At 40.6% G+C, this 26,138-nt stretch overlaps 1 long non-coding RNA gene across 1 annotated transcript; it reads right to left on the bottom strand.

The window, feature by feature from the left end:
* Positions 1–275: 275 nt before the first annotated feature.
* On the bottom strand, positions 276–26,138 carry LOC120236913. Its single transcript, XR_005529802.1, has 3 exons — positions 26,090–26,138; positions 18,384–18,497; positions 276–387 (listed from the first exon to the last, which is right to left on the bottom strand). It is a non-coding gene; the product is annotated as an uncharacterized LOC120236913 (long non-coding RNA).

Genomic DNA, 26,138 nt, shown 5'->3' with positions numbered 1-26,138 from the left:
CTTAGAAGAGTCCATAGCAAGGGCTCAGTCAGTGTTAGTGACTGTCATGAGCTCTGGTGTGAAGGAAGATACACTGGGACAATTTTACTGGGATATATAGGCAGACTGGAGAGGTATTATATATATTTGGAAGTCAGCTCTAATATGGGGCAAAAAATTATTCAACTGCCACCCAAGAAAATTATATCTTCTTTTATAACAGAAAACATTTAGGCTATTTATAAGAATGTGTAATATAAAAGCATAGAACACATTTAAAGTATGAGAAGAGCAAGAATAGGGATATAAACGTACTGGAGAAGAGTCTAGTACAAAAATGCATACATGGCAGCTTAGGTACGTGCAATGGGTGGACCACACGTTTGTCTTCAAGCTTCCTGGAAATCACTGCAAAAAAAAAAAAAAATCAGCGGCAAGATGAAAACAGGCCAATTATCCAGAAGAAACACAGTTACTTGCACAATTACACCACTGTGACCCAAGAGGACATTGGCAGGTCAGTTTAGGAAGAGGATATACAACGTCTTGGGCAGCTTTTTGGCAAAGGAGCTACTGGGTTTCTCAGGGCTGTTCCGATAACATTCCTCAAATCAGCACCCCAAGGGCATTTCAGTAAAGCACTTCTAGGGGGAGATGGATTGTGGGGCCAGGTGCTTGGCTGCCTGTCTGTCTTGTCTCATCGAGAGGAAGATTTTATGTTACCTGCAATGTCCATAACTTTTCATTTGAGTTGTTCGGTTTCTTTTCTTTTTTCTTTCTTTTTAAATGTTTATTATTTTGAGAGAGAGAGAGACAGAGCATGAGCAGGAGAGGGCCAGAGCAATAGGGAGACACAGAATCTAAAGCAGGCTTCAGGCTCTAAGATGTCAGCACAGAGCTCAGTGAGGGGCTCAAACCCATGGGCTGTGAGATCATGACCTGAGCCAAAGTCAGATGCTTAACCGACTGAGCCACCCAGATGCCCCATGTTTGGTTTCTTAGAAGCCATTTGCAACTGTTTTCTCATTTAATCCTCTGAGACAGGGATCATTAAACCCATCTTACAGATAAAGAAACTGAGTCTAAGAGTGGTTGGACAGCAAGAAAATGGTGGGAGAGGATTGAGGTGCTGGCTCCCTGAGCTCATCTGGACCTTCAGCCCTGACCCAGAACCAGACATCTCAGAGTCCTGCTTCCTCTGCCTCACTGCACAGTCATCTTTTTATCCATCAACCTCTGATTTTTATGCCTGCAACTCCATTAAAATTGCTCTGGCAAAAGATGATATTTTGTTATCAAATCCAGTGACCTTTTTCTCAGTTTCCTTTTTTTAAAAATTTGAAACAATCAGTTATTTACTCTGTGGCATTTTGTTTTCCTTTGGTTTGGGGAAAACTAGAAACTCCTGGACATCTTCCTACTTCCCTACTGCTTCTGCTCACAAGCCCCTATGAGCAGCTCCTCCACCTACCTAACACATGTTGGGTCCCCAGGGCATCACCTCTGGCCCTCTCTTCGCACTCCCTGAGAGAGCCAGTCCTCTCTGACAAATCAGCCACCATTCTGAAAACAGCAATTCCCAAACTTAAAGTCCCATCCTGTATGAGGCCGAGTTCTAAGATCAGGATGTGTGGAAAAATAACATTTCTTCAACATGAGACTTGTTCATTGCTTTCTCAGTGGCATAAGAGAAAACTGGCTCAGATTTGGAGCCATTATGTAGAAAAAGACACTTCCTTACAGATGGGAATGACACTTGCAGTAGTGAGGTGTTCATGTGGTGAGGACATACAAGGGAAATGAGACCACCTGGAGGAGGAGAGGCTCATACCTCCATTTCACAACCTGTTTAGAGCCTACAGGTATGTGTGTGGGGGGAATGAAAGAAAGGAAATTAAATAGCTCTTCCCTTATTTATTTATTTATTTAAGCTTATTTATTTTGAGAGAGAGAATGGAGGAAGGGAAGGGGGAGGGGGGAAAAGAGAGAGAGAGAGAGAGAGAGAGAGAGAGAATCCCAAACAGGCAATGCACTGTCAGTGCAGAGCCTGATGTGAGGCTCCATCCCATGAACTGTAAGATTATGACCTGAGCCAAAATCAAGAGTCAGATGCTTAACTGACTGAGCCACCCAGGTGCCCCTATTATTTAGTTAAGACCAAGCACGCAGAAGTGAATTTGTGTGCATTAACAATGACTCCATGTGTCTCCTGTCTGTCCACTGAATATTTTCACGTGGTCCCCCAAGATTTCAAACTCAACACATCCAATATTTCTCATCTTTATTTCACACTAGTTACTTAGGTATAGCAAATACCTGCTCTATAGTATTGCTGTTATAAAGATACTCCCAATTTTAGTGCCTTAATCAATACAAATGTATTTCTTTTTTTTTTTTAATTTTTTTTTTATGTTCTATTTATTTCTGAGAGAGACAGACAGCATGAGCAGGGGAGGGTCGGAGAGAAAGGGAGACACAGAATCCAACACAGGCTCCAGACTCTGAGCTGTCAGCACAGAGCCTGACGCGGGGCTCGAACCCACAAACTGTGAGATCATGAGCTGAGCCAAAGTCAGACACTTAACCGACTGAGCCACCCAGGCGCCCCCAAATGTATTTCTTATCTGTGTAACATTCCAAGGTAGGTCAGGAGGTGGAAGGTGAAATGGGGTACAGGAAGTCCACTCTACAAAGTCATTCAGGGATCCAGATTCAAGAAGGTTCTGCCATCTTCTAGGTAGCTTCCAAGATTGCCGTGATGTCAGCATGCAATCAGAAGAGGGGGCAGAGGAGAGCATGGGGCACATCTATGTTTTAGCATCGCATCACTTCTGTTCCCAGTCCACTGGGCCACCTAGACACCAGCGGAAGAGTTCACATCCCAACACGAAGTCTGCGCCATGGGAGGGAGCATATACTGCGTTTTGATGGAGAGGTCACCGTCTGTCATTCACCTTCCTCCCCGTTCCCAATTTGTTCTTCAATATTTTCTGAGTCTCAATTTTCGCTTTTGTAAAAAGAACCGACAATTGTGCTCTTCACAGGGTTTTTGTGAAAAATGAGAAAACCTGCGTAAAGCAATTAGAATGTGTCTGACTTCCAGTTGATGTTCACAAGTGGGTTAACTATTATTGTTATTAATTAGTTGCAAAATTTCATCAGTTGCCCATTACACCAACCTAGAAACTCTCTTCCCTCATCAGAACTGCCAATCAGTTGGTGAGTCCTACTTACCTAATTAAAAAGTACATATTTATGTGTCTTTAAATGCAAGAAACATATGTTTCTGATAAGAAAATCAAAACATATGGATTCGGATATTTTTAAAAAAGAAAACAAAAGCCACTCTCCCTGGGGGATCCAATGTATTTATATGGCTTCAACTGCCATCTTTAAAATGGGCCCAAATGCCAGATAGACTTAACAGATATGTTCAGAACATTCCATACTAAAACAGAAGAATACACATTTTTTTCAAGTGCACATGGGGCATTCTCCAGAAGAGATCACATATTAGGCCACAAAACAATCCTCAGCAAATTCAAGAAGTCATACCATGCCCCTTTTATGACCACAATGCTAAGAGACTAGAAGTTGACCACACACACACACACACACACACACACACACACACATACAGAGTCTGGAAATAGCACAAATACCTGGAGGTTATGTAACATGCTACTAGACAATGAATGGATCAACCAGGAAATAGAAGAAGAAATAAAAAATACATGGAAACAAATGAAATGAAAACACAATGGTTCAAAACCTTTGGGATGCAGCAAAAGTGGTCTTCAGAGGGCACTATAGAGCAATACAGGCCTACGTCAACAAGCAAGAAAAATCACAAATAAACAAGCTAACTTTACACTTAAAGGAGATAGAAAACGAACACAAACAAAACCTAAAACCTGCAGAAGGAAGGAATAAAGACTAGAATAGAAATAAATGATATAGTAACTAAAAACCAATAGAAGAGATCAATGGACCGAGGAGCTGGTTTTTTGAAAAAATTAATAAAATTGATAAGCCAGACTTAGAAAAAGAAAAGAGAAAGTATTTCAAATAAATAAAATCACAAATGATAGAGGAGAAATAACAATCAACACCACAGAAATACAAACAGTTATAAGAGAATAGATGAAAAACCATATGCTAACAAATTGGACAACCTAGAAGAAATGGTTTAATTCCTAGAAACATATCAACTACCAAAACTGAAGTAGGAAGAGATAGAAAATTTGAACAGAGTGATAACCAGCAAAGAAATCAAACCAGTTATCAAAAAACTCCCAACAAACAAAAGTCTAGGGCCAGATGGCTTCGAAGATGAATTCTACCAAAAATTTTAAGATTTGATTTATATTCTTCTCAAACTATTCGAAAAAATAGAAATGGAAGGAATATTTCCAAATTCCTTCTATAAGGCCAGCATTACCCTGATACCAAAACCAAATAAAGACACCAATAACAAAGAGAACTACAGGCCAGAATTTCTGATGAACATAGACGCAAAAATTCTCAGCAAAATACTAGCAAACCAAATCCAACAATACATTAATAAAATCATTCATTATGATCAAGTGGGATTCATTCATGAGTTGCAAGGGTGGTTCAGTATTAGCAAATCAATCAATGTGGTCCATCACATTAATAAAAGAAAAGATAAGAAGGATCATTTCAATAGGTCATTTCAATAGATGCAGAAAAAGCATTTGACAAAGTACAACATCCATTCATGATAAAAACCCTCAACAAAGTAGGGTTAAAGTGAACATACTTCAATATAATAAAGGCCTTATTTGAAAAACCCACAGCTAATATCATTCTAAGTGGGGAAAAACTGAGAGCTTTTCCTCTATGATCAGGAAAAAGACAGGGATGTCCACTCTCACCACTTTTATTCAGCATAGTACTGGAAGTCCTAGCTGCAACAGTCAGACAACAAAAAGAAATCAAATGCATGCCCTAAGCAAGGAAGAAATAAAATTTTCACTATTTGCAGATGACACGATACTGTATATAGGAAACTCAGAAGACTCCACCAAAAAGTGGCTAAAGCTGAAAAATGAATTCAGTGAAGTCACAGGATACAAAATCAATGCGCATAAATCTGTTGCATTTCTACACGTCAATAATGAAATAGCAGAAAAAAGAATTAAGGAATCAATCCCATTTACAATTGCACCAAAATAGTAAGATACCTAGGAATAAATAGGTGAAAGATCGGTATACACTTTGAAAAGTATAAAACATAAAATACTGATTAAAGAAATTGAAGAGGCACAAAGACGTGGAAAGATATTCCCTGCCCATAGATCGGAAGAACAAATATTTTTAAAATGTCTATGTTACCCAAAGCAATCTACATATTCAATACAGTCCGTATCAAAATACCACCAGCATTTTTCACAGTGCTAGACCAAACCTAAAATGTATATGGAACCACAAAAGATCCTGGATCGCCAAAGCAATCTTGAAAAAGTAAAGCAAAGCTAGAGGCATCACAATTCCAGACTTCCAGTTTTATTACAAAGCTGTAGTTATCAAAACAGTATGGTATTGACACAAAAATAGACACAGATCAATGAACAGAAAACTCAGAAACGAACCCACAATCATATGGTTGATTAATCTTCAACAAAGCAGGAAAGAATATCCAATGAGAAAAAGACTGTCTCTTTAACAAATGATGTGGGAAAACTGGACCACTTTTTTATACCATACACAGAAATAAATTCAAAATGGATTAAAGAAAATGTGAGACAGAAAACCATAAAAATCCTAGAAGAGAACACAGGTAGTAATCTCTTTGACATCAGCTGTAGCAACTTCTTTCTTTCCTTCTTTTTAAAATTTTAAGAACCTTTTAATTTTTTTTAAAGTTTATCCATTTCGAGAGAGGGAGGAGGGGAGGGGCAGAGAGGAGAGGGAGAGAATCCCAAGCAGGCTCCACATGGAGCCTGGGTTCTGACCTGGGGCTCGAACCCATGAGCCCTGAAATCATGACCTGAGCTGAAATCAATGATTGAGCCATCCAGAGGCCTCTTTAGCAACTTCTTTCTCATCTTGCCTCCTGAAACAAGGGAAACAAATGCAAAAATAAACTATAGGACTTCATCAAAATAAAAAACTTTTGCTCAGCAAAGGAAACAATCAACAAAAGTAAAAGGTACCAAATGCGAGAAGATATTTGCAAATGACAGATTTGATAAAGGTTAGTATCCAAAATATATAAAGAACTTATATAACTCAAAACCCAAAAAACAAACAATTCAATTAAAAAGTGGACAGAAGACATAAATAGATATTTTCCCAAAGAAGACATCCAGATGGCCAATAGACACATGACAAGATGCTCAATATGTTATCATCGGGAAAATACAAATCACAACTGCAATGAGATTTCGCCTCACACCTGTCAGAAGGGCTAAAATGGACAATAGAAGAAACAACAGGTGAGGATGTGGAGAAAGGGGAACCCTCTTGCATTGGTGGTGGGAATGCAAACTGGTGTAGCCACTGTGTATGGAGTATGGAGTTTGGTATTTCTTCAGAAAGTTAGTAGTCAGGGCGCTTGGGTGGCTCAGTCGGTTAAGCGTCCGACTTTGGCTCGGGTCATGATCTCACGGTTTGTGGGTTCGAGCCCCATGTCGGGCTCTGTGCTGACAGCCAGCTCAGAGCCTGGAGCCTGTTTCAGATTCTGTGTCTCCCTCTCTCTCTGACCCTCCCCTGCTCACGCTGTCTCTCTCTCAGAAATAAAATAAAACATTAAAAAAAAAAACCACACAGAAAGTTAGTAGTCTTCCTACATAAGAACGTTCACATGTTCCTCTTGAATTTCATTCCTGTGTTTAGCTCCTAGTTTGAGGTCACAGAAAAATAAAGTCAGCCAAAACCCACTAAGCAACTCCTCTCCCCTGTCGTCACAGTTATTGGTTGGCGTCTGTCAGATGAAAATGGCTGCCCTATGAATTTCTTCTAATTTCCTCTCGTGACCAAGCCAGTGAAGATTCCAGAGTATGACATTCTGGCTCTTCGAGTGTGGTTCCTGGGGTCACCACACCTTCCTGCTTTTTATTCTGAGCGGCAGGTGGCGCTGTACCCAAGTCTGGAAAGATGTTGAGGGAAAATGCGCTCAGGCTTCCAGCAAAACCCTCCCTTAGTTGAATAGGCAGGCCCACCCTCCTCTTCCGGCTTGAGTGCTCACAGCGAGTGTGAACTGGTTCCAGACGTCATGGCAGAAGCTGGCTTATGACTGAACTCGCTTCCTTGTCTCCTGGGTGCACAACTGGACTGTATTTCCTGGTTTCTGTTGTAGTGACTAAGCTGTGGCCAGTGCGTTGTGGGAGAAAGTGATCTTCCCATTTCCAGGCCTGGCCGTGAAGGTCTCCTTTGCTTTCCCCCTCTTCTAGCTGGGTGTCAATGACCACGACGACCCTGGAAAACCATAGGATGAAGGTAGCAGAGCTGGCACGAGCCTTTTGTGCGTCCTTTTGTGACTGCATTGAGCTGGGTACCCTCGCTGATTTGGACCCACATTGGGGTGCTACCTGGGTAAGAATTACCGAAGTCTTCTATGCCTGAATCTGTCTGGCTGGGGGACCTACTCCCTGCCCTCACGGAGCTTACGGCAAAGCAGAGGGAGACAGAAACACAGATGATCAACTAGTTATTGGCATTGATACTGAGTGTGAGACACAACAGTGGGAACGATCCATTTTTCAAAGCTTAAACTGAGTCTATAAGCCGGGTAGATGTAATCAGTAGCTGGAGGGGATTGCAGGGGAAGAGCCAAAGCATTCCATGCAGGGGAGATGTGCACAAAGGCAGGAGTGGGGAATCGGGAGTGTACACAGGAGGAATGCAAACACTCTGCAATAGCCGAGCTGAGAGCAGGCAAACCAGGTGAGGCTCACCTTGGCTGAGTCCCGTATTCTTTTTTTTTTTTAATGTTTTATTTTATTTTTGAGAGATAGAGACAGCGTGAGCAGGGGAGGGTCAGAGAGAGAGACAGAGTTACAGAATCCGAAACAGGCTCCAGGCTCCGAGCTGTCAGCAAAGAGCCTGACGTGGGGCTCAAACCCACTAACCATGAGATCATGACCTAAGCCAAAGTTGGACGCTTAACCGACTGAGCCACCCAGGCGCCCTGGCTGAGTCCCGTATTCTTAGCTCCACTACCTGGCTATGTTCGGTGCCATGCTGTGCCAGATGACACCGTGAGGGCTGTGACTTTGGAGCCTGCCCACACACCTTACGAGGAACAAATGAAGCAGCTCCTATTTTGATCTGAGTGGTGAAGAAACGAAGTGACAGGTTCACGTTTGTAAGTGATGTCACAATGACGAGTCAACATCCTTCACTTGTGGACGTGGTAATCCTGTTTCTATCATCTCGTTTTTCTAAAAAGCATTAACATGGGCTCTGTGTGCTTTTATTACATAAGTCAACCATCCAGTGTTTTTCTGTCTCTAGTTTTAGCCCTCCAACCTACAGAAACAGACACAAAAATAAAAACAAGTAACTCCGTTTTCAGACTGCTGGTATTAGAGAAAGAAAAATGAGTTGTTATCTGAGAGTGGAGGCAAACGCCCTTCCCTCTGACTCCACTTCCCATTTTAGGGGTGAGGAGTATCCAAAATTGGGTGTGCAAGAAGATCCATTGAGGGGCAGGAAAAAAACCCAATGGAGCTTCTATTTTAAAAAAAAATTATGTAAAACAAACCGAGGGCTGATGGGGGTGGGGGGAGGGGAAGGGGGATGGGCATGGAGGAGGGCACTTGTTGGGATGAACACTGGGTGTTATATGGACACCAACTTGACAATAAACTAAGAAAAAAAATTATGTAAGAACATTTAACGTGAGATCTCCCCTCCTTGACCAGTTTTGAAGGTCACAATTCCTAAGTATTGAGACCTATGAGCATAATATTGTACAGGTCTCTGTGTTTTTTTAAAAAATCTAGCCGTAGTTAATATATAATGAATGCAGATGAATGATGTGTAAATAAAAATATGTACATGGATAAAATGAGCTAAGCAATCAACAAAGTTTGGAGAATTTCACCAGTAGTCTGCATGTTCCCGGTTTCTGCAAGAGTCCGGCAGGAGGGGCCCTCCTGTCCTGACCCTCAGGTGAGGGGCTGAATACCTCCTGTGGGAGGAGCCTAAGAAGGTGAGCCCCTCCTGTCTCATCCCCAGCAGCACATTCCTTGGCTCTGGTCCACTTCTGCTTTATCTTGTCCTGGCAGAACTTGTGGTCCTGAACTGCTTTCCCTCCTGTCTGGTGACTCCACTGTTACCTTTCCGCTATAGTCCCCAGCCCTAACTTCCCCCTGGGCGGGGCCAGCGAGCCTTCTCTCTCTCAGGCACACCACCTCCCGACCTCCTGCCCACGACTTCCAGCAGCCAGCTGCCTGCTTCTACGTCAGCCTTGCCTTGGCAATATCTTAATGGATTCGTGCTCTTGCTAGTGAGTGTCTCTCTGATTTTGAAGGAATAGTGATAATACAATGACAGTGCCATTTGTGTGTCTGCTGGTGCCCTCGATAATCTCCAATGCTGATGACTTTGTAAAGGGTGGGCTAGAATTCTCACTTTGGGGACGACACAATTGAGGCTGAGACTGAAGCCCAAATATCTGAGCTGGAATTTGTAGACAAATGACTCATCTTCTACCAAAACCTGAATCTTTCTGCCACACCCCAGGGCTTTTCTCACCAGTACCCAGCATGGGGCGGGGGGGGTGGGGTGTGTAGGTAGTTCTATTAATGTCAGATCAATGCTGAAGTGGCCTTCCTCGGTGAGAAGTATCCCCTTCTTCTCCAAGCAATCTAATTTGCAGGCTGTGATCAAAATAGATAGATAAATAAAATTTGTTGGTTGGAAATACCTGAGGTACATCTGAGGCAGAGTCAGAATAGTAATCCAAAGGAATTCTAACGTCTGCAGCTTTGGGTGGTGCACATATTGCCCAGGGCCCAGAAATGACCCATGGGTTCTTCCCATCTACAGGCAGTCCCTGTGGGTGCAGCAGCCTAGCTTCACCGGCCAGGCCTGCTGATGCACTTCCCTCTGTCATAGGACTCGCAGGCACAGCCACATCCACATCCACAGGCTGAAAACAGACCCAGCCCCCCCCCCCCCCCCCCCCCCCCCCCCCCCCCCCCCGCCGCTTCATGAGCATCTGGGGCCATGACAGAATGTTTCTCTCCACTCTCCCTCATACCCAGGTTCACACCTGGGCTGATTTCCCGATTTCACTTTTCCACCTTTTAGGTTTGCGGTTGCCTCTCCGGCAGAATCAACAGAACAGATTTATGCAAAATGCTGTGGGTTTGGACCAGGAAGTCTCCTTGGGCAACACGTTTATTCTACGCTTCTCTCCCTCACCCTTAGCTACTACCTGGAAGAGCCGATGGAGAGGAAACCCGCGTTTCTTGGGGAAATAGGCAGAGGCATGCTGAAAATCTGCTAGAGCTGTCCTCCGCACCTGGGATACATTTAATCAGAACATAATGCGTCTGCTGCCCAAGAACAGGGTGGGGGTCCCTTCTTTGCCAAGGGAAACCGAACAGCCCCCGACTGCCGGTACGTTTGCCCCCGACAGGATGGCGACAGGTTGGTGATTGAGGGTTTTGGAAAGTTCTTTCCTTCAAATGAGGATGAGCTGATGGTCCTGCTGTGTGTTGCTCATTTCCAAGCACTTCAGGGGCGGCTTTCTCCAAACTGTAGCTCCCAGAATCTGAGACCTGGAGGGTTGAGGGCTCTTATTTTGATTATATTTCCACTGCTCACTCCCTCTTAAACTGCAGGCCAACCATTTGATTTCTGCTGCCTTTGTCCTCCCATAAAAGGGATTTGGGGGCATAATTCTTCAAGAAATGTCAAGTGGTTTTAATCAAAAACTAGTTTTGATTCTTCATCTCTTTTCTTGCGGCCATTTTGAGTTTTGTTCTCCTTGGCTTCCGGAGGCTTACGAAAACACATTAGTTTCCAGTTTCACAGGTGAGAGCAGAGGTTTCCAAAGAGCAAAGTGGATTCTGGCTGAGGCTGAGTCAGTAATCAGCTTTTGTTGGCCTTTGGCTGTACCCAACTTGCGTGCTCTGAGGAGATGCGTAGAGTGAATGTACACACAGAAAATAGCATCACGGTTCCTGTATTCCAAGAAGAAAGATGCTCTACAGGCTCATTCTCCAACCTTCTTTTCCAGCAGGTACTGACCAGTTTGTTTGTACGTTGAGCTCTAGACAAAAATGGAGGGTCTAATGGGATCTCCATGCTAACCAAAAATGTTGAGAGCTTGTGTATAGAATACTGACTCATTTATAACTTGTCATCTTGTAATCTTCTGGTGAATAAAGGGAAAGGGGAACCAGGCACATTTTTGTGTTTCTTTAGTGGTGATCTTTAGAGGGGTCAGATGCCTAAGATGTCACAAATCATGAGCCACATCAGGGGACCTGGCCCTCATTCCCATGCTTTTCTCTCCAGCTGTGACACATGAAGTTTGTCTACTCATAATCATCATTATTATACAGCTGACTCTTCATGTTTTGCAATGAAAAGATGGAAAATTCAAATGATATGGTTAAAATCCACATGGCTCTAGATATAATGAAAAACAGTCATGTACTGAGACACAGTGTCTCTCTTACACACATATACACATCCCACTCATCTATGTTTGGGTTTTTACTTTGCATCTGATTATAATCTTCTTTTGGCTTGTTCCGTACTGCCAATAACCAGGGGACCCAGAAGGACAGCTGGGAAAGCAGCAAGATGACCATCTATGTGTCCTTCTTTGAGCACTTTCAAGTTCATGGCCACAGTGGGTGCAACAGCACAGAAACCTTCCTGTTATATCGGAACCTCCATCTAAGGATGGATTAACCCAATAGGAAAGCTACAGCAAAAGGCAATACTTCCTTAGTAGGTAACCATCAATGGAACAAAACAGTCTTAGGTATTGGTCCCTCTGGAGTGTTTTCAAGAGATCATGGTTGTCATGAATAAGTCAGGTCATTTAGACAAGACACAGGAGATTCAGCTTGGAGCTCTTAGGACCAGAGCAGATTACTAATGTCTCTTTATATATAACCAGGTATTCTTTGGAGGAGAAGATGGGACTGGATCAAGTTCATTTGGGAAATTCTGCATTAAACAAACAGGTTTCGTCAGCCTTTAATACTCAGATTTTATTGTGGAACTCTTAAGAGGGGAAAATACTAGGAAGCTTTTCCCAAACTTTTCTGACCCCGAAGTTCCTCTTCACTGGGAATCTCTAACATTTCAAAAGGCACTAAAATCCCACACAACCCGCTTTGGAGAACGCCATTTGGAGAAGTCAGGGAAGCCCCGGCTGTCCAGGGTCACCAGCTCCCCTGAGACTCAGGTCCTAGCTCAGTGGGCTTCTCATTTGGGTACCCACATCCTTGTGGATGCACCAACCCTTGTTAAGAGTCCAAATTCTAGGTTCATCACTTTCATGGGCACACTTTCCTCTAACTGCTCTGCCATTCCTGTGAGCTGTTCCTGCAGCATTAAGTGCCCCCTTTCTGTTCTTGCACAGAGACTCCTTTCTGTTCTTGCACAGAGGCTGTTTAATATAACAGGAGGGTCCTCTCCCTCCCCCCTACTTGTGATGCCGCATTGTCCCAAAGTAGGCAAATCTCGGGGGTGCCTGGCAAATGCTGTTTTTAAAAGACATTGGATGAGTCTATTGACTGAGTAATTTTTTTACAGTTCAGATGGTTTCTAATTCTTTGTTTTAATGCAAATTGAGGGAAGACCTAATTGAGTTGTAAGAGAATTAGATCAATAATAATAATTTTGCTGATAGATCACCACGTCGGAAGGGTCTTGGTAACTGACATAGCTATGATAAAATTCCTTCCATTCTAATTTTGCTTCTATAAAGAGTCTCGTAGTGCTTACAATAATTGTAATAATAATTGACAGATGGGAATAATGTTGATGAGCAATCTCATCTATTTTAGTAAGAAGTTTGATGAAGAGTAGTTTTTCCAATAAAATTTTACCTTTTACAGTGAATAATTTTTTTTATAAAAATTGTATTTGTTATTTTCATAAATTGTGTATAAATAATAATTATAATGACAATTCAGTCCAGAAATATTTCTTTGATACCTAGAGCTATATAGTCATAGGAAATTTTAGACACGAATTTCAAATTAATTAAAATGTGCACGATTAATTTCAAGTTACATATATATTTTTATTTCAGATAATTATGCTTGATCATTAAAAGGATTTCAGACATAAAATATCACATTATCATACATTCATATGGGGAAAGTGGAATGGAGATATAACCTCAGGAGTAAATGAAATAATATTTTGCTTGTTGGTGTATATTTAAAATGAATTATGGGGGCTCCTGGTGGCTCTACTGATTAAGCAACCAACTCTTGGTTTTGGCTCCGGTCATGATCTCAAAGTTTGTGAGATTGAGCCCCAGGTCAGCTCCATGCTGGAGCCTGCTTGGGATTCTCTCTCTCTCTATCAAAATAAGTAAATAAACATAAAAAATGAATTATGGTAGCTGTCAAATCACTATGGTATTATATTGTACTGGAAACATTTGTGATGGTCATACGAGTTTTATTTTTTACTGTATGCCCATTCAGCAGAAGTTACATTCTTTGTAACTATTTAAACAATGAAGAAATATTCTAGATGTTAACTTTAAAGGGTGTGAGAAGACATGTAGTTTTTAATTATTTTCAGGGGTGACAAAGCAGGAAGTTGAAGTCTCTGTGTCCAACAGCCCATAAGGAGAAGGAAGAGATAGGGATCCAGAGATGGCAACATTTGGCCTGAATCAGCTTCAGGTTGTCCCTCCTGCCGCATGCCCATGTCACAATCCCTCCATCTATGGAGCCCTCTCTCTAGTCTGGCATCCGCATCCATTTATCCAGCTCTATGTCCTTCACGTCCCAACCCAATGCCCCACCTTACCCCTAACCTCCTCCTCCCCCTCCTCTTTCTCTTCCTTCCCATCTTCCTTCTCCTCTCCTCACCAGCCGGCCCCAACACTCGTTTCCTTTAGACTTGGTAACCAGCCATGTTAACTTGACCTCGGGACACCTCCTGGTTTGCTGCCTCAAACTCCCCATCTCATTCTTGCCCTAATGCCAGACAGCCTCAGATGGTGGGAAGCCCACAGCTGGTCCTGGCCCTGAGCCCCAGTACACCCATCACCGTCTCAACAATGAGCATTAATTTGCAGGTTTGCAGTTTTCAGAGCCCTTCCCTCTTTATAGTCCCTCATTTGCTCGTTACCATAACCTGCCACGTTAGAGGAAGAAACTGGCACTCAGAGGATTTGATTGATTTGTAAGAAATGGTGGAGTTAATATTTAGATCTGAGTCATTTGTCTTCAAACTCTATGCTTTATCCATGATGTCTCAGTGGCTCTGGAGAGTCTTTTTTAGCTCAAGGTCAAGGCAAACCAGTTGGGATCTCCTGAGTCTGGAGTGGCCCACTTCTCAGTGCCCTTAGTGAGCCCACCCCTTGGAGAAGGTGGTGGGTGTTAGCACAGTGTCCTTGTCTGCTGGCCCCTCCCTGGGTTCTCCATCAAGATTCTCCACTAGAAACTTGGAATAGACTTACAGACAGCGAGAGGGAGATCAACACATATGCATACTTGATGCGGAGCAAGATATGATGGTGTGGAGCCAACACGAGATGACTATAAACAAACATTCACATAAAAATGCACAAGATGTGCTGTGAGTGGTGTTTTAGTCTGTATAGTTGTACCAGAAATAACACTTGGTTGGAAGTCAAAATACCAATCATCTAGCTTCAGTTTTTATTTTTAATTAAAGACAAAGACTTTTAGAAACCAAGAGAAGAAGTGCTAAATCTGTTTCAACTTAACTCAAGAAGCCTAAGTTAATAGGTATTTCTGGCTTGAATAAGTTAATTTTCACTATGTTTCATGTGTTATTTTTGAAAACTTTTGGGCGGAATTTTTTTTTTTAAGTGCAGTCAGGCTGCTAGACCTATATATTAGAAAAATAACATATTACATTTTGGGGGCTTGATTTTTGGTTTCTCTGTGTGAGATATTTCATTGAGGCTGAACCTTCAAGAATGATATAAAGGTAATTGGGATTTCTAACAGTGATGGATTCTCCAGGTCATAAAGGAGTATATATGTAGTAGGTATATATATCTACTATATATAGATATATGGTGAAGAATTTTAGGCCTCTTAGCACACACAGAAATAATTTACTAAGGAAAGGACTGCAGTATTGTAAACAACCTGGGATCAGCCTCAACAACCATCTGAAAGTTCAAGTGTGCCAATGGCTAGCAGGTGAGCCACCCGGAACTTATTAAACCTGTTCTCAGTGGTTGGCTGCAGCTGTTTACTTCTGAGTTCAGCTCAACTTGATAGTTGCTCAGGCTCCACTGATAGCTGGGACCTGCTTGCTTTTGTCAGAGTTGATCTTGGGGTGGTGAACATGTTCACACAAGTTGACCTGGTTACAAATATTAAATTCGTGCATAGAACTTAAAAGCAAATCTGAGTGAAACAGTGGGCGGGGCTTTTCCCAAGCAAAATCTGGGTGACCTGAAGAACTTGAAGATGGTTGTCCCCTTGCTAATTCTCTCTGCTCACCTCTGGTTCTGATACACCCTCTGAAATGTCACTGAGCACAGGACAGACTTACCTGAACGTAGAACTTAATCCCTTTGTGGCTAAACTTTCAGATGGATGCACAGAGACTGTCACACTGGGAAGGAGGTTAGAGGTTATTTACCTGAGTGTAAATGACTACCCAGGGCCATTTGGGTCTTTAGGTGTTTGCAGCAGGAAAATATTTTTCTGTGAATCATTCCTATGCAGGAAACACAGCCTCCGGCCCTGGTCCCTACATATCAATAATGCATCTGCCACAGTTTCTGTGATGACATTTCCAAATACTGGGGAGAGGAGGAAAGGGTCTTAGGGCTTTTAGCTAACAATGCTGTATCCAGGGAGGTCACCAGGGTTCGGACATGGGGAGTGACTTGCCTGAGGTCATAATGCAAATCAGTAGTGATGTCAGGTTTTTACTCCGACATCCATCAGCTGACTTTAAACTTTTAAAAAAATGTTTATATATTTGTGAGAGACAAAGACGGAATGCTAGAGGAAAAGAGGGAGACACAGAATCCAAAATTCTAAGGCTCCAGACTCTAAGATGTCAGCACAAAGCTGGATGTGGGGCTTGAACCCATGAACCGTGAGATCATGACCTGACCTGAAGTCAAACACTTAAATGACTGAGCCACCCAGGTGCCCCTCATCAGTTGACTTTAATTACCCTGCTGCTATTATCCTTTTGTAAACAAGGAATTAATATACTAATTAATTTACTATTCACGGGCAGTGTTTGTGAAATGCTTTAAAGTCCTAGGCAAAAGATCCCAGATAACTATCCCAAATTATTTAGTATCTATTTATAGCACAGCGCACTATGAACAAGAACATAACTTACAGAATAAAAATTTACATTGTAATCCATTAGGGAAGTACTTTGTAGAAACAGATCAGAGATAGACAGAACCCAGCTGTGCCCCGACTAACAGCTGCCAGAGGCCAGGTCTGGAATATGCTCTTTACTCCTCGTCCCTTCGTGCTAAGCTCTAAGCCTGGCATGAAGCTGACAGTGAGCCAGTGTTTGTTCACTGGACCTGAGTCACAGGCATATTTTCGTTTGAGCTATTCTTCCAGACGGTGTATCTTGGAGTTTCATTTCTAATTGCTCCAAGGGGCTCTGGTTCTGTCTCACTTAGATTGTGGTGAGGAAACTGGACCTCACAAGTAGCCCAGATTGAAACTAAAGGAGCCACCTTGAAAGCAGGTGTGCAAGAGGTGGCCCAAACGGGTCTTCGGGACTACTGAGTTACTGGGGAGGTGCGTAGAGCAGGCCCCCTTGCTATCCCATAAACCCCTCCCACCTGGGAGTTCTAGTGTCTTGAGGAAGACCCCGCCTGCCAATGCTCTGAGCTGCCTGGAATGAGATGCTGTACAAACATTATCCTGACTACTGTTTCTAATCTGCAGATCCTGGGCTCTGTGTCTGCAAATACAAAGAAAGGAATGGGACTGAGTAGACAGAAACAAATGCTTCAGAGGACCCAGGCTGCTTCTTGCTACGTGCCTTTCCAGCAAGAGACATTAAGCCCCTGATTTTAAGCCTCAGCAAGTCCTATATATTTGTCTGTGATTGGAACTTCCTCTTTAGGAAATAAATACTGTTTTTCTCCCCCTTCAACAATCAACTTTTGTTCTTTCCCAGCAGAGCCCCTACACAGCCCCAGGCTGCTCTTTCTCATAACTGAGTTGTGGGGACACTCCTCTGGTCCTCCGGCTCTCCTGTGAAATCTATTAGAGATCTCTCCTGGAAAGGCTGTGTCTTCGGATTCTAAGTGATCAGTTTCATCTTTCCACCTGGATCTAGGGCAACAGGGTCGTGTGGACACTCAGGTTATATACACTTGACTGTTTCCCTAAACGAGTGAAAACAGAATGCCCACAAGACCAAGGTATACTCCTTTGGGGTATCTCAGCTGGCCAGAGTGTTCAAAGCTTAAGAAATGGCTTTGCAACCAAATTCAGAGTGTGGCAATTTCTTCAAGACTATGAATCCATTTTCTTCAACTACCCAATGGCATGGGATGAACAGGGAAGAGGGAGGGGAATGTTCTAGTGTGAAAGAAATATAAGAGAGACATGAAGACATGTAATACCTTATACAGTGTTGCATCTAAACTTAATGGCAAAAAAGATTGCTTTAGATATTTGAGGAACTTTTATGAAGTTGGGTATCAGATGATTAATTTGTTGAGTGTGCTAATGACATTATGGTTATGTGCCAGAATAGTCTTTTCTTTTTACGGTCTATTGAAGTATTTAGTGGCAAAATGACTTGAACACTTGGACTTGTTTTAATCTATTCTAGCTTAAAAAAGGTTACTATTGTTAAACAAGTATAGCAAAATGTCGTTGATTATTGAAGCTGGATGATTGGTAGCTGGGTTTTTTTTGGGGGGGGACATTTGAAATTCTTTATGAAAATAATTTAACAAAGAAAAAATTGAATATCATATAAAAATATGGGCATTTATTGTGTGATAAAGCTTCTCAACATATGTAAGGCCTTTACTTTCTGTCTAGCTTAGAGAGAGCATGGTTTTCTAGAAATTGTCCAATTTAAACCCTTTGGCAAGGAGGTTTCTGTTTGCCAAGTCTGGTACAGTTTACCTGAAATTTAAAATATATTTTATGGATTTTCAAAAATGTTTTGGAGATACTGCTAAATTCATGGATGTCTACAATTCAAAGGAGATAAAGTAGGATTCATGATAATACCTCTATTCCCCAGGGCAATCTGTTTCCCATGTTTTCCTTTTCCTTATTACTTCACGTTTGTGGATGGGCACTTCCTGGTAGCGTTAGACACTTCAGCTTCTTTTTCTCTTCTCCCTAGGGGAAAAGGTTTTGTTTGCTTACGTATTTCCATTCAAGTCCATTTTCTGAAATGTCTTCCCAAGTGGTTTCAATTCCAGGGCACCTGTAGTTGAGGAACCGTGAATTGTATGTGAATGCTGACCATAGATGTTGTTCTTTTCTTTTTTTAAAAATAATATATACCTTATTGAGATTTAAGTGGCAGATAACACTGTGTTCATTACATTGTAATGATTTGACCATAAGCATGAATTGCTAAGTGGTCACCACAATAAGTTTAGTTAACACCCATCACCACACATAGTTAACAGCATTTTTTTCATGTGATAAGAATTTTTAAGATCTACACTCTCAGCAACTTTCAAATATATGACACAGTATTGTGAGCTGTGGTCACATGTTGTACATTACATCCTCAGGACTTATTTATCTCATAAATGACAGTTTGTATCTTTTGATGACCTTCACCCATTTCACCAACTCCTCCACCTTCTGCCATTGGCAACCACAATCTGTTCTCTATGAGTTTGGTTTTTGTTTTTTTGATTCCATGTATAAGTGAGATCATAACAATATTTTCTTTGTCTGATTTATTTCACTTAGCATAATGTCATTGAGGTCCATGCATGTTGTCCCAAATGACAAGATGTTCTTTTTTATGGCTAAGTAATATTCCGTTATTCCATATATTAAAATTATAATATTTATATATCACATTTTCTTTACCCATTCATCCATCAATGGACCATTAGGTGGTTTCTGTGTTTAGGCTATTGAAGCTGATGCTACAGTGGACATGGGGGTGCATATATGGTTTTGAGATAGCAATTTTGTTTCCTTGGAATAAATGCCCAGAGATAGAATTGCTAGATCATATGGTAGTACTATATTTAATTTTTTTGATGAACCTCCATATTATTTTCACTAGTGTTTGCCCCAATTTACATTCCGGCTAGTAGTGTACAAGGATTTCCTGTTCTCATATCTTTGCTAGCACTTATTTCTTATCTTCTTGACAGTTGCCATTCTAACACAGCTGAGGTGATATTTCACTGTGTTTTTGATTTGCATTTCCTTGATGATTAGTGATGTTGAACATCTTTTCACATATCTATTGGCCATTTGTATGTTTTTGGAAAAACGTCTGTTCATATTCTCTGCCTATTTTTTAATTTGATTGCTTTTTTTCCTATGGAGTTGTATGAATATTTATTTAGGATATTAACCTCTAATCCTTTATATGCTTTGCAAATATTCTCTACCACTTGGTAGGTTGCCTTTTCATTTTATCTATGGTTTCCTTTGCTGAGCAGAAGCTTTCAGTTTAATGTTGTCCCACTTGTTTGTTTTTGCTTTTTTTGCTTTCACTTTTGGTGTCAAATAAAAAATATCATTGCCAAGACTGATGTAAAGGAGATTACCTCCTATGTTTACTTTTAGGAGTTTTATGGTTTTAGGCCTTATATACAAATATTTAGACCATTTTGAGTTTATTTTTGTGTATACTATAAGAAAGTGATCCAGTTTTATTCTTTTGCATGTGGCTGTCCAGTTTTCCTAACACCATTTATTGAGGAAATGGCCCTTTTCCTGTTGCATAGTCTTAGCTCCATTGTCATAAATTAATTGGCCATATATGGGTGGGTTTTTTCCTGACTCTCTATTCTGTTCCATTCATCTATGTGCCTGTTTTTATGCCAGTACTATACTGTTTTGATTGCTAAAGTTTTGTAATATAGTTTGAAATCAGGAAGTGTGATGCCTTTAGCTTTATTCTTGCTCATGATTGCTTTGACTATTCTATTCCACACAATTCTCTTCCATACAAATGTTAGGATTATTTGTTCTATCTCTGAAAATGCCATTGTAGGGTTGACACTGGATTGTAGATTGCTTTGGGTAGTTGGACATTTTAGCAATATTAATTTTTCCCATCCACGAACAATGTATATCTTTTCATTTATTTTTGTCTTCTTCGCTGAAGACACTTTTACTACTTCTTTTTCAATTTGGATGACTTTCAATTCTTTTTCTTGTCTGATTGTTATGACTAAGAGTTCCAGTACTACGTTGAATAAAAATAGTGAGAATGGACATCCTTGTCTTTTTCCTGATCTTAGAAAAAAAAAAACTTTTCATTTCCCATCACTGAATATGATTTTGAGTATGAGCACAAGCTATGGTGTTATATTGAATTAGTTCCTCTATACTCACTTCATTGAAAGTTTTTATCATGAATAGATGTTGAACTTTATCAAACACATTTTCTGCATCTATTGAGATGACCTTATAATTTTTAACCTTCATTTTGTTAAAGTGTTGTATCATATTGATTAATTTGTGGATGTTGAGCCATTCTTGCATCCCTGAAATAAATACCACTTGATTTTAGTGTATAATCCTGTTAATGTATTGCTGAATTTGGTTTGCTAATATTTTGTTGAGTATTTTTTTGCATCTATGTTCATCAAGGATATTGGCCTATAATTTTATTGTAATGTCCTTGTCTGCTTTTGGTATCGCGGTATTGCTGGCCTCCTAAAATGAGTCTGGAAGTATTCCTTTCTATTTTTGGAAGAATTTGAGAAAGACTGGTATTAGTTTTTATTTATTTAAATGTCTGGTAGAATCCTTCCATGAAGTCATATGATTTTGGATTTTTCTTCATTGGGGATTTTTTATTGATGATTCAGTCTTTTTACTAGGAATTGGTCTGCTCAGATTTTCTATTTCTTCATGATTCAGTCTTGGTTAGTTGTATATCTATAAGAATTTATTATTTTTTTCTAGGTTGTCAAATTAGTTGGCATATGTAGTATATGTAGTAAAACCTTGGTTTGTGAGCATAATTAGTTTTGGAAACACGCTTGTAATCCAAAGTACTCATATATAAAAGTGAATTTCAAGAACCATTGGCTCAGTTGTGATCATGTGACATTTGGTATCAGGTACTACTCACATTGCAAGCCATCACTCATTTATCAAGTTAAAATTTATTAGAAATGTTTGTTCATCTTTTGGAACACTCACAGAACAAGTTGCTCACAATCCAAAGTTTTACAGTAGTTGTTTATAGTAGTCTCCTACAATCCTTTTTTTTTTTTGGTATGGTATTACTTGTAATGTTTCCCCTTCATTTATAATTTTATTTACTTGAGTCCTCTCTTTTTCTTTAAAAAAATTTTTTTTATTGTTTTATTTATTTGTGTGTGTGTGTGTGAGAGAGAGAGAGAGAGAGAGAGAGACAGCGTGAGCAGGGGAGGGTCAGAGAGAGAGGGAGGGAGACACAGAATCTGAAACAGGCTCCAGGTTCTGAGCTGGCTGTGAGCACAGAGCCCAACGCGGTGCTCAAACCCACAAACTGTGAGATCATGACCTGAGCTGAAGTTGGACGCTTAACTGACTGAGCCACACAGGAATCCCCGAGTCCTCTCTTTTTCTTGGTTACTGTAGCTAAAGACTTGTCTATATTGTTCACATTTTCAAAAAAACCCTGCTTTTAGTTTTATTTTTTCTATTGTCTTTTTTCATTTCTATTTTATTTATTTCTACTCTGATCTTTATTACTTTTTTTCTACTAACTTTGGGCTTGGTTTCTAAAAATTTATTCTAGTTCCTTGTTAGGTTATTTATTTGAAATCTTTCTTTCTTCCTAATGTAGGTGTTGCGTCCTATAAGTTTTAGTATGTTGTGGTTCATTTCCTTTGTTTCAAGGTATTTTTTGGTTTATCTTTTGATTTCTTATTTGACCCATTGGTTTTTGATAGCATGGTATTTACTCTCTATATATTTGTTAAATTACTAAGTTTTCTTCTTTTAATTAATTTGTAGTTTCATACCATTTTGGTTGGAAAAGATGTTTGATATAATTTCAATCTCAAATTTATTAAGACTTTTTTTTGTGGCTTAATGTATGATTTACCCTGGAGCATGTTTCATGCGTGCTTGAGAAGGATGTGTATTCTGCTGCTGTTGGATGAAAGGTTCTATAAATGCCTGTTAGTCCATCTGGTTTAATGTGTCATTGAAGTCTAATGTTTCCTATCAATTTTGTCTGGATGATCTGTCTATTGATGAGAGTAGGGTATTGAAGTCCTCCACTATTATTATATTGTTGTCTACTTTTCCCTTTAGGTCTGTTAATATTTGCTTTCTATATTTAGGAGCTCCTTGGTATTCTTGATATTTTTAAAAATTCCTTTGGATTTTAATATGCCCTCCCCTTTTTAAAATGAAGCTTTATAGCAGTCACCCCCTTTTTCTGTAAGTTTATTTTTTTTTGGAGAGGGGGAGGGGCATAGAGAGAGGGAGACAAAAATCTGAAGCAAGCTCCAGGCTCTGAGAGCTTGATGTGGAGCTTGAACTCATGAACCAGGAGATCACAACCTGAGCTTAAGTTGGACTCTTCACCAACTGGGCCACCCAGATGCCCCGAACCCTCTCTTTTTTAAATTAAAAAAAATTTTTTTTGAGAGAGAGAGAGAGAGAGGAAGAGAGTGGCGGTGGTGGTGGGAAGTTCTTAAACAGGCTCCATGCTCATGAAGTTTGATGTGGGGCTTGATCCCACAACCCTGGGATCATAATCTGAACTGAAATCAAGAGATGGATGCTCAATTGACTGAGCCCCCCAGGTGCCCCAACATGGCCATTTAAAAATTTTTATTTTGAGAGAGCCACAGAGAGAGTGTGAGCTGGGGAAAGGTACAGAGAGAAGAACAGAGTGAATCCCAAGCACAGAGCCTGATGTGGGGCTTGATCTCATGAACCATAACCTGAGTGGAAATCAAGAGTCAGATGTTCAACTGACTGAGTCACCCAGGCACCCCTGGCCCTTTTTTAATATGAATCAAACTACCAGAATAATCTTGGTTCAGTGGAACATATATAAACATGATATCTTTCATTCTTGAGAAGCTCACAGGTCTAACCAGAATGACAATGTGGAACCACAGAAAAATTGAAACTTTTTGAAAGGGTCACGTAATGTAGGAAGCTAGCAAAGTATTGTTGTTTTTTAAATATACATCCAAGTTAGTTAGCATATAGTGCAACAATGATTTCAGGAGTAGCTTCCTTAATGCCCCTTACTCATTTAGCCCATCCCCCCTTCTACAACCCCTCCAGTAACCCTCTGTTTGTTCTCCATATTTAAAAGTCTCTAATGTTTTGTCTCCCTCCCTGTTTTTACATTATTTTTGCTTCCCTTCCCTTATGTTCATCTGTCTGTGTCTTAAAGTCCTCATATGAGTGAAGTCATATGATATTTGTCTTTCTCTGACTGACTATATATATATATATCCCACAATTTCTTTATCCATTCATCCATCAATGGACATTTGGGCTCTTTCCATATTTTGGCTATTGTTGAGAGTGCTGCCATCAACATTGGGGTGCATGTGCTCCATCAGAACAGCACACCTGTATCCTTTGGATATATACCTGGTAGTGCAATTGCTGGGTTGTAGGGTAGTTCTATTTTTCATTTTTTATCTAATTTATTTTTAATGTTTTATTTATTTCTAGGAGAGAGAGAGAGAGAGACAGCGTGAGCAGGGGAGGGTCAGAGAGAGAGGGAGTCACAAACTGAAACAGGCTCCAGGTTCTGAGCTGGCAGTCAGCACAGAGCCCGACGCAGGGCTCGAACCCACGAACCGTGAGATCATGACCTAAGTGAAAGTCGGACGCTTAACCGACTAAGCCACCCAGGTGCCCCCTATTTTTCATTTTTTGAGAAACCTCCATATTGTTTTCCAGAGTGGCTGCCCCAGTTTGCATTCCCATCCGCAGTGCAAAAGAGATCCTCTCTCTCTGCATCTTTGCCAAAATCTGTTGTTGCCTGAGTTGTTCATGTTAGCCATTCTGACAGGTGTGAGGTGGTATCTCATTGTAGTTTTGATTTGTATTTCCCTGATGCTGAGTGATGTTGAGCATTTTTTTATGTGTCAGTTGGCCATCTGGATGTCTTCTTTGGAGAAGTGTCTATTCATGTCTTTTGCCCATTTCTTCACTGGATTATTTGTTTTTTGGGTGTTGAGTTTGCTAAGTTCTTTATAAATTTTGGATACTAACTCTTTATCTGATATGTCATTTGCAAATATCTTTTCCTATTCTGTCGGTTGCCTGTCAGTTTTGCTGATTGTTTCCTTCACTGTGCAGAAGCTTTTTATTTTGAATAGGTCCCAATAATTTATTTTTGCTTTGGTTTTTCTATCCTCCAAAGAGGTATTGTGTAAGAAGTTGCTGTGGCCAACGTCAAAGAGCTTTTTGCCTGTTTTCTCCTAGAAGATTTTGATGGCTTCCTGTCTTATGTTTAGGCCTTTCATCCATTTTGAGTTTATTTTTGTGTATGGTGTAAGAAAGTGGTCCAGGTTCATTTTTCTGCATGTCGCTGGCCAGTTTTCCTAGAACCACTTGCTGAAGAGACTGTCTTTATTCCATTGGATATTCTTTCCTGTTTTGTCAAAGATGAGTTGGCCGTATGTTTGTGGGTCCATTTCTGGGTTCTCTATTCTGCTCCATTGATCTGAGTGTCTGTTTTTGTGCCAACTAGCAAAGTGTTTTTGAACGATATGGTCCTTCATTCCAGAACCAAGTTACTAGACCATAATAGCAGTCATGCCAAAAAGTAAGTTTCCTTTGTCCAACTTTCAGGAAGTTAGCAGAAAAAATAATGTAGGACAAGCTAGAGCAAAACTAGGAGCAAAATACACTGAAGCCATGCAGAGGCCTCTTCCACCTAGTAAAGGCTCCATCTGTAAGGTTGCCATGCAGAAATGGAAAAAGCAATGGTGCTCTCTACTTGGGCTCCTCAAATGATGCCAGGACTGAGTTTTGTAATATTTCTTTTAGTCCTTCTTTTTTTGAATCCACATGAACAAAATGAAACTGATTTTTGAGGCAGTGTCAAAACAGCTCTTCTTATGCCATTGAAATTTCCAGAAATTCGAAATTTGGAGGTGAAATCTGTGGTAGAGGCACTGGTATCAGAGTACATAGCAGTATAGGGGAAGAGGGTGGTAACTCATCTGCCTCCACATTCATCCTTGATCATATGCCTGCACACCTGGTTTAGTTGTAGAACAGGTTACTCTAATTCAGAGGGGAATCTCATACATTATTACAAAATTATCCAATCAATATCTGTTGAGAGTTGATAGTATGGCTGCCATTTTGCAGGGTGCTATGCTGTGGTGGGGACTGAAGCACTGTAATTTATATCCTCAAATCATTTATAGTCCACTGATATCTGGAACAATGCCTTATTTGTAAAGAGGCAGCATCTTGATTTTTGTAGATTTGACTGTTGGAGAGAGAGTGCCCTTTGGATTTTACTATCTCTCCTTCTATTTCCTGTATGTGTGTATTTGTTTATCATCAATTCATCTTCCCAAGACTTCAGTCCAAATCAGTTATTTGTGGATGGAGCCAAGGAACTAGCAGTAATCTACAAATTCACTCCAGTATACCCTGTGTGTGTGTGTGTGTGTGTGTGTGTGTGTGTGCACGTGTGCATGTGTGTGAAATAGGAGAAGCCATTTAAATCTCTAGAGGTTTGGTTCTTCTCTATCATCTGTGAGTGCTGTATTAACTGAGAATTCAATACTCACATTAGAAGAAAATAAACTTGAAATCCCATTAAGGTTCTTCAAATGTCTG

The sequence above is a fragment of the Hyaena hyaena genome, unplaced genomic scaffold (genome assembly GCF_003009895.1).
Source record: "Hyaena hyaena isolate Hyena2069 unplaced genomic scaffold, ASM300989v1 scaffold_165, whole genome shotgun sequence".
Classification (NCBI taxonomy): Eukaryota; Metazoa; Chordata; class Mammalia; order Carnivora; family Hyaenidae; genus Hyaena; species Hyaena hyaena.
The sequence above is the reverse complement of the archived record's forward strand: the minus strand, read 5'-3'. Positions and strand labels throughout refer to the sequence as shown.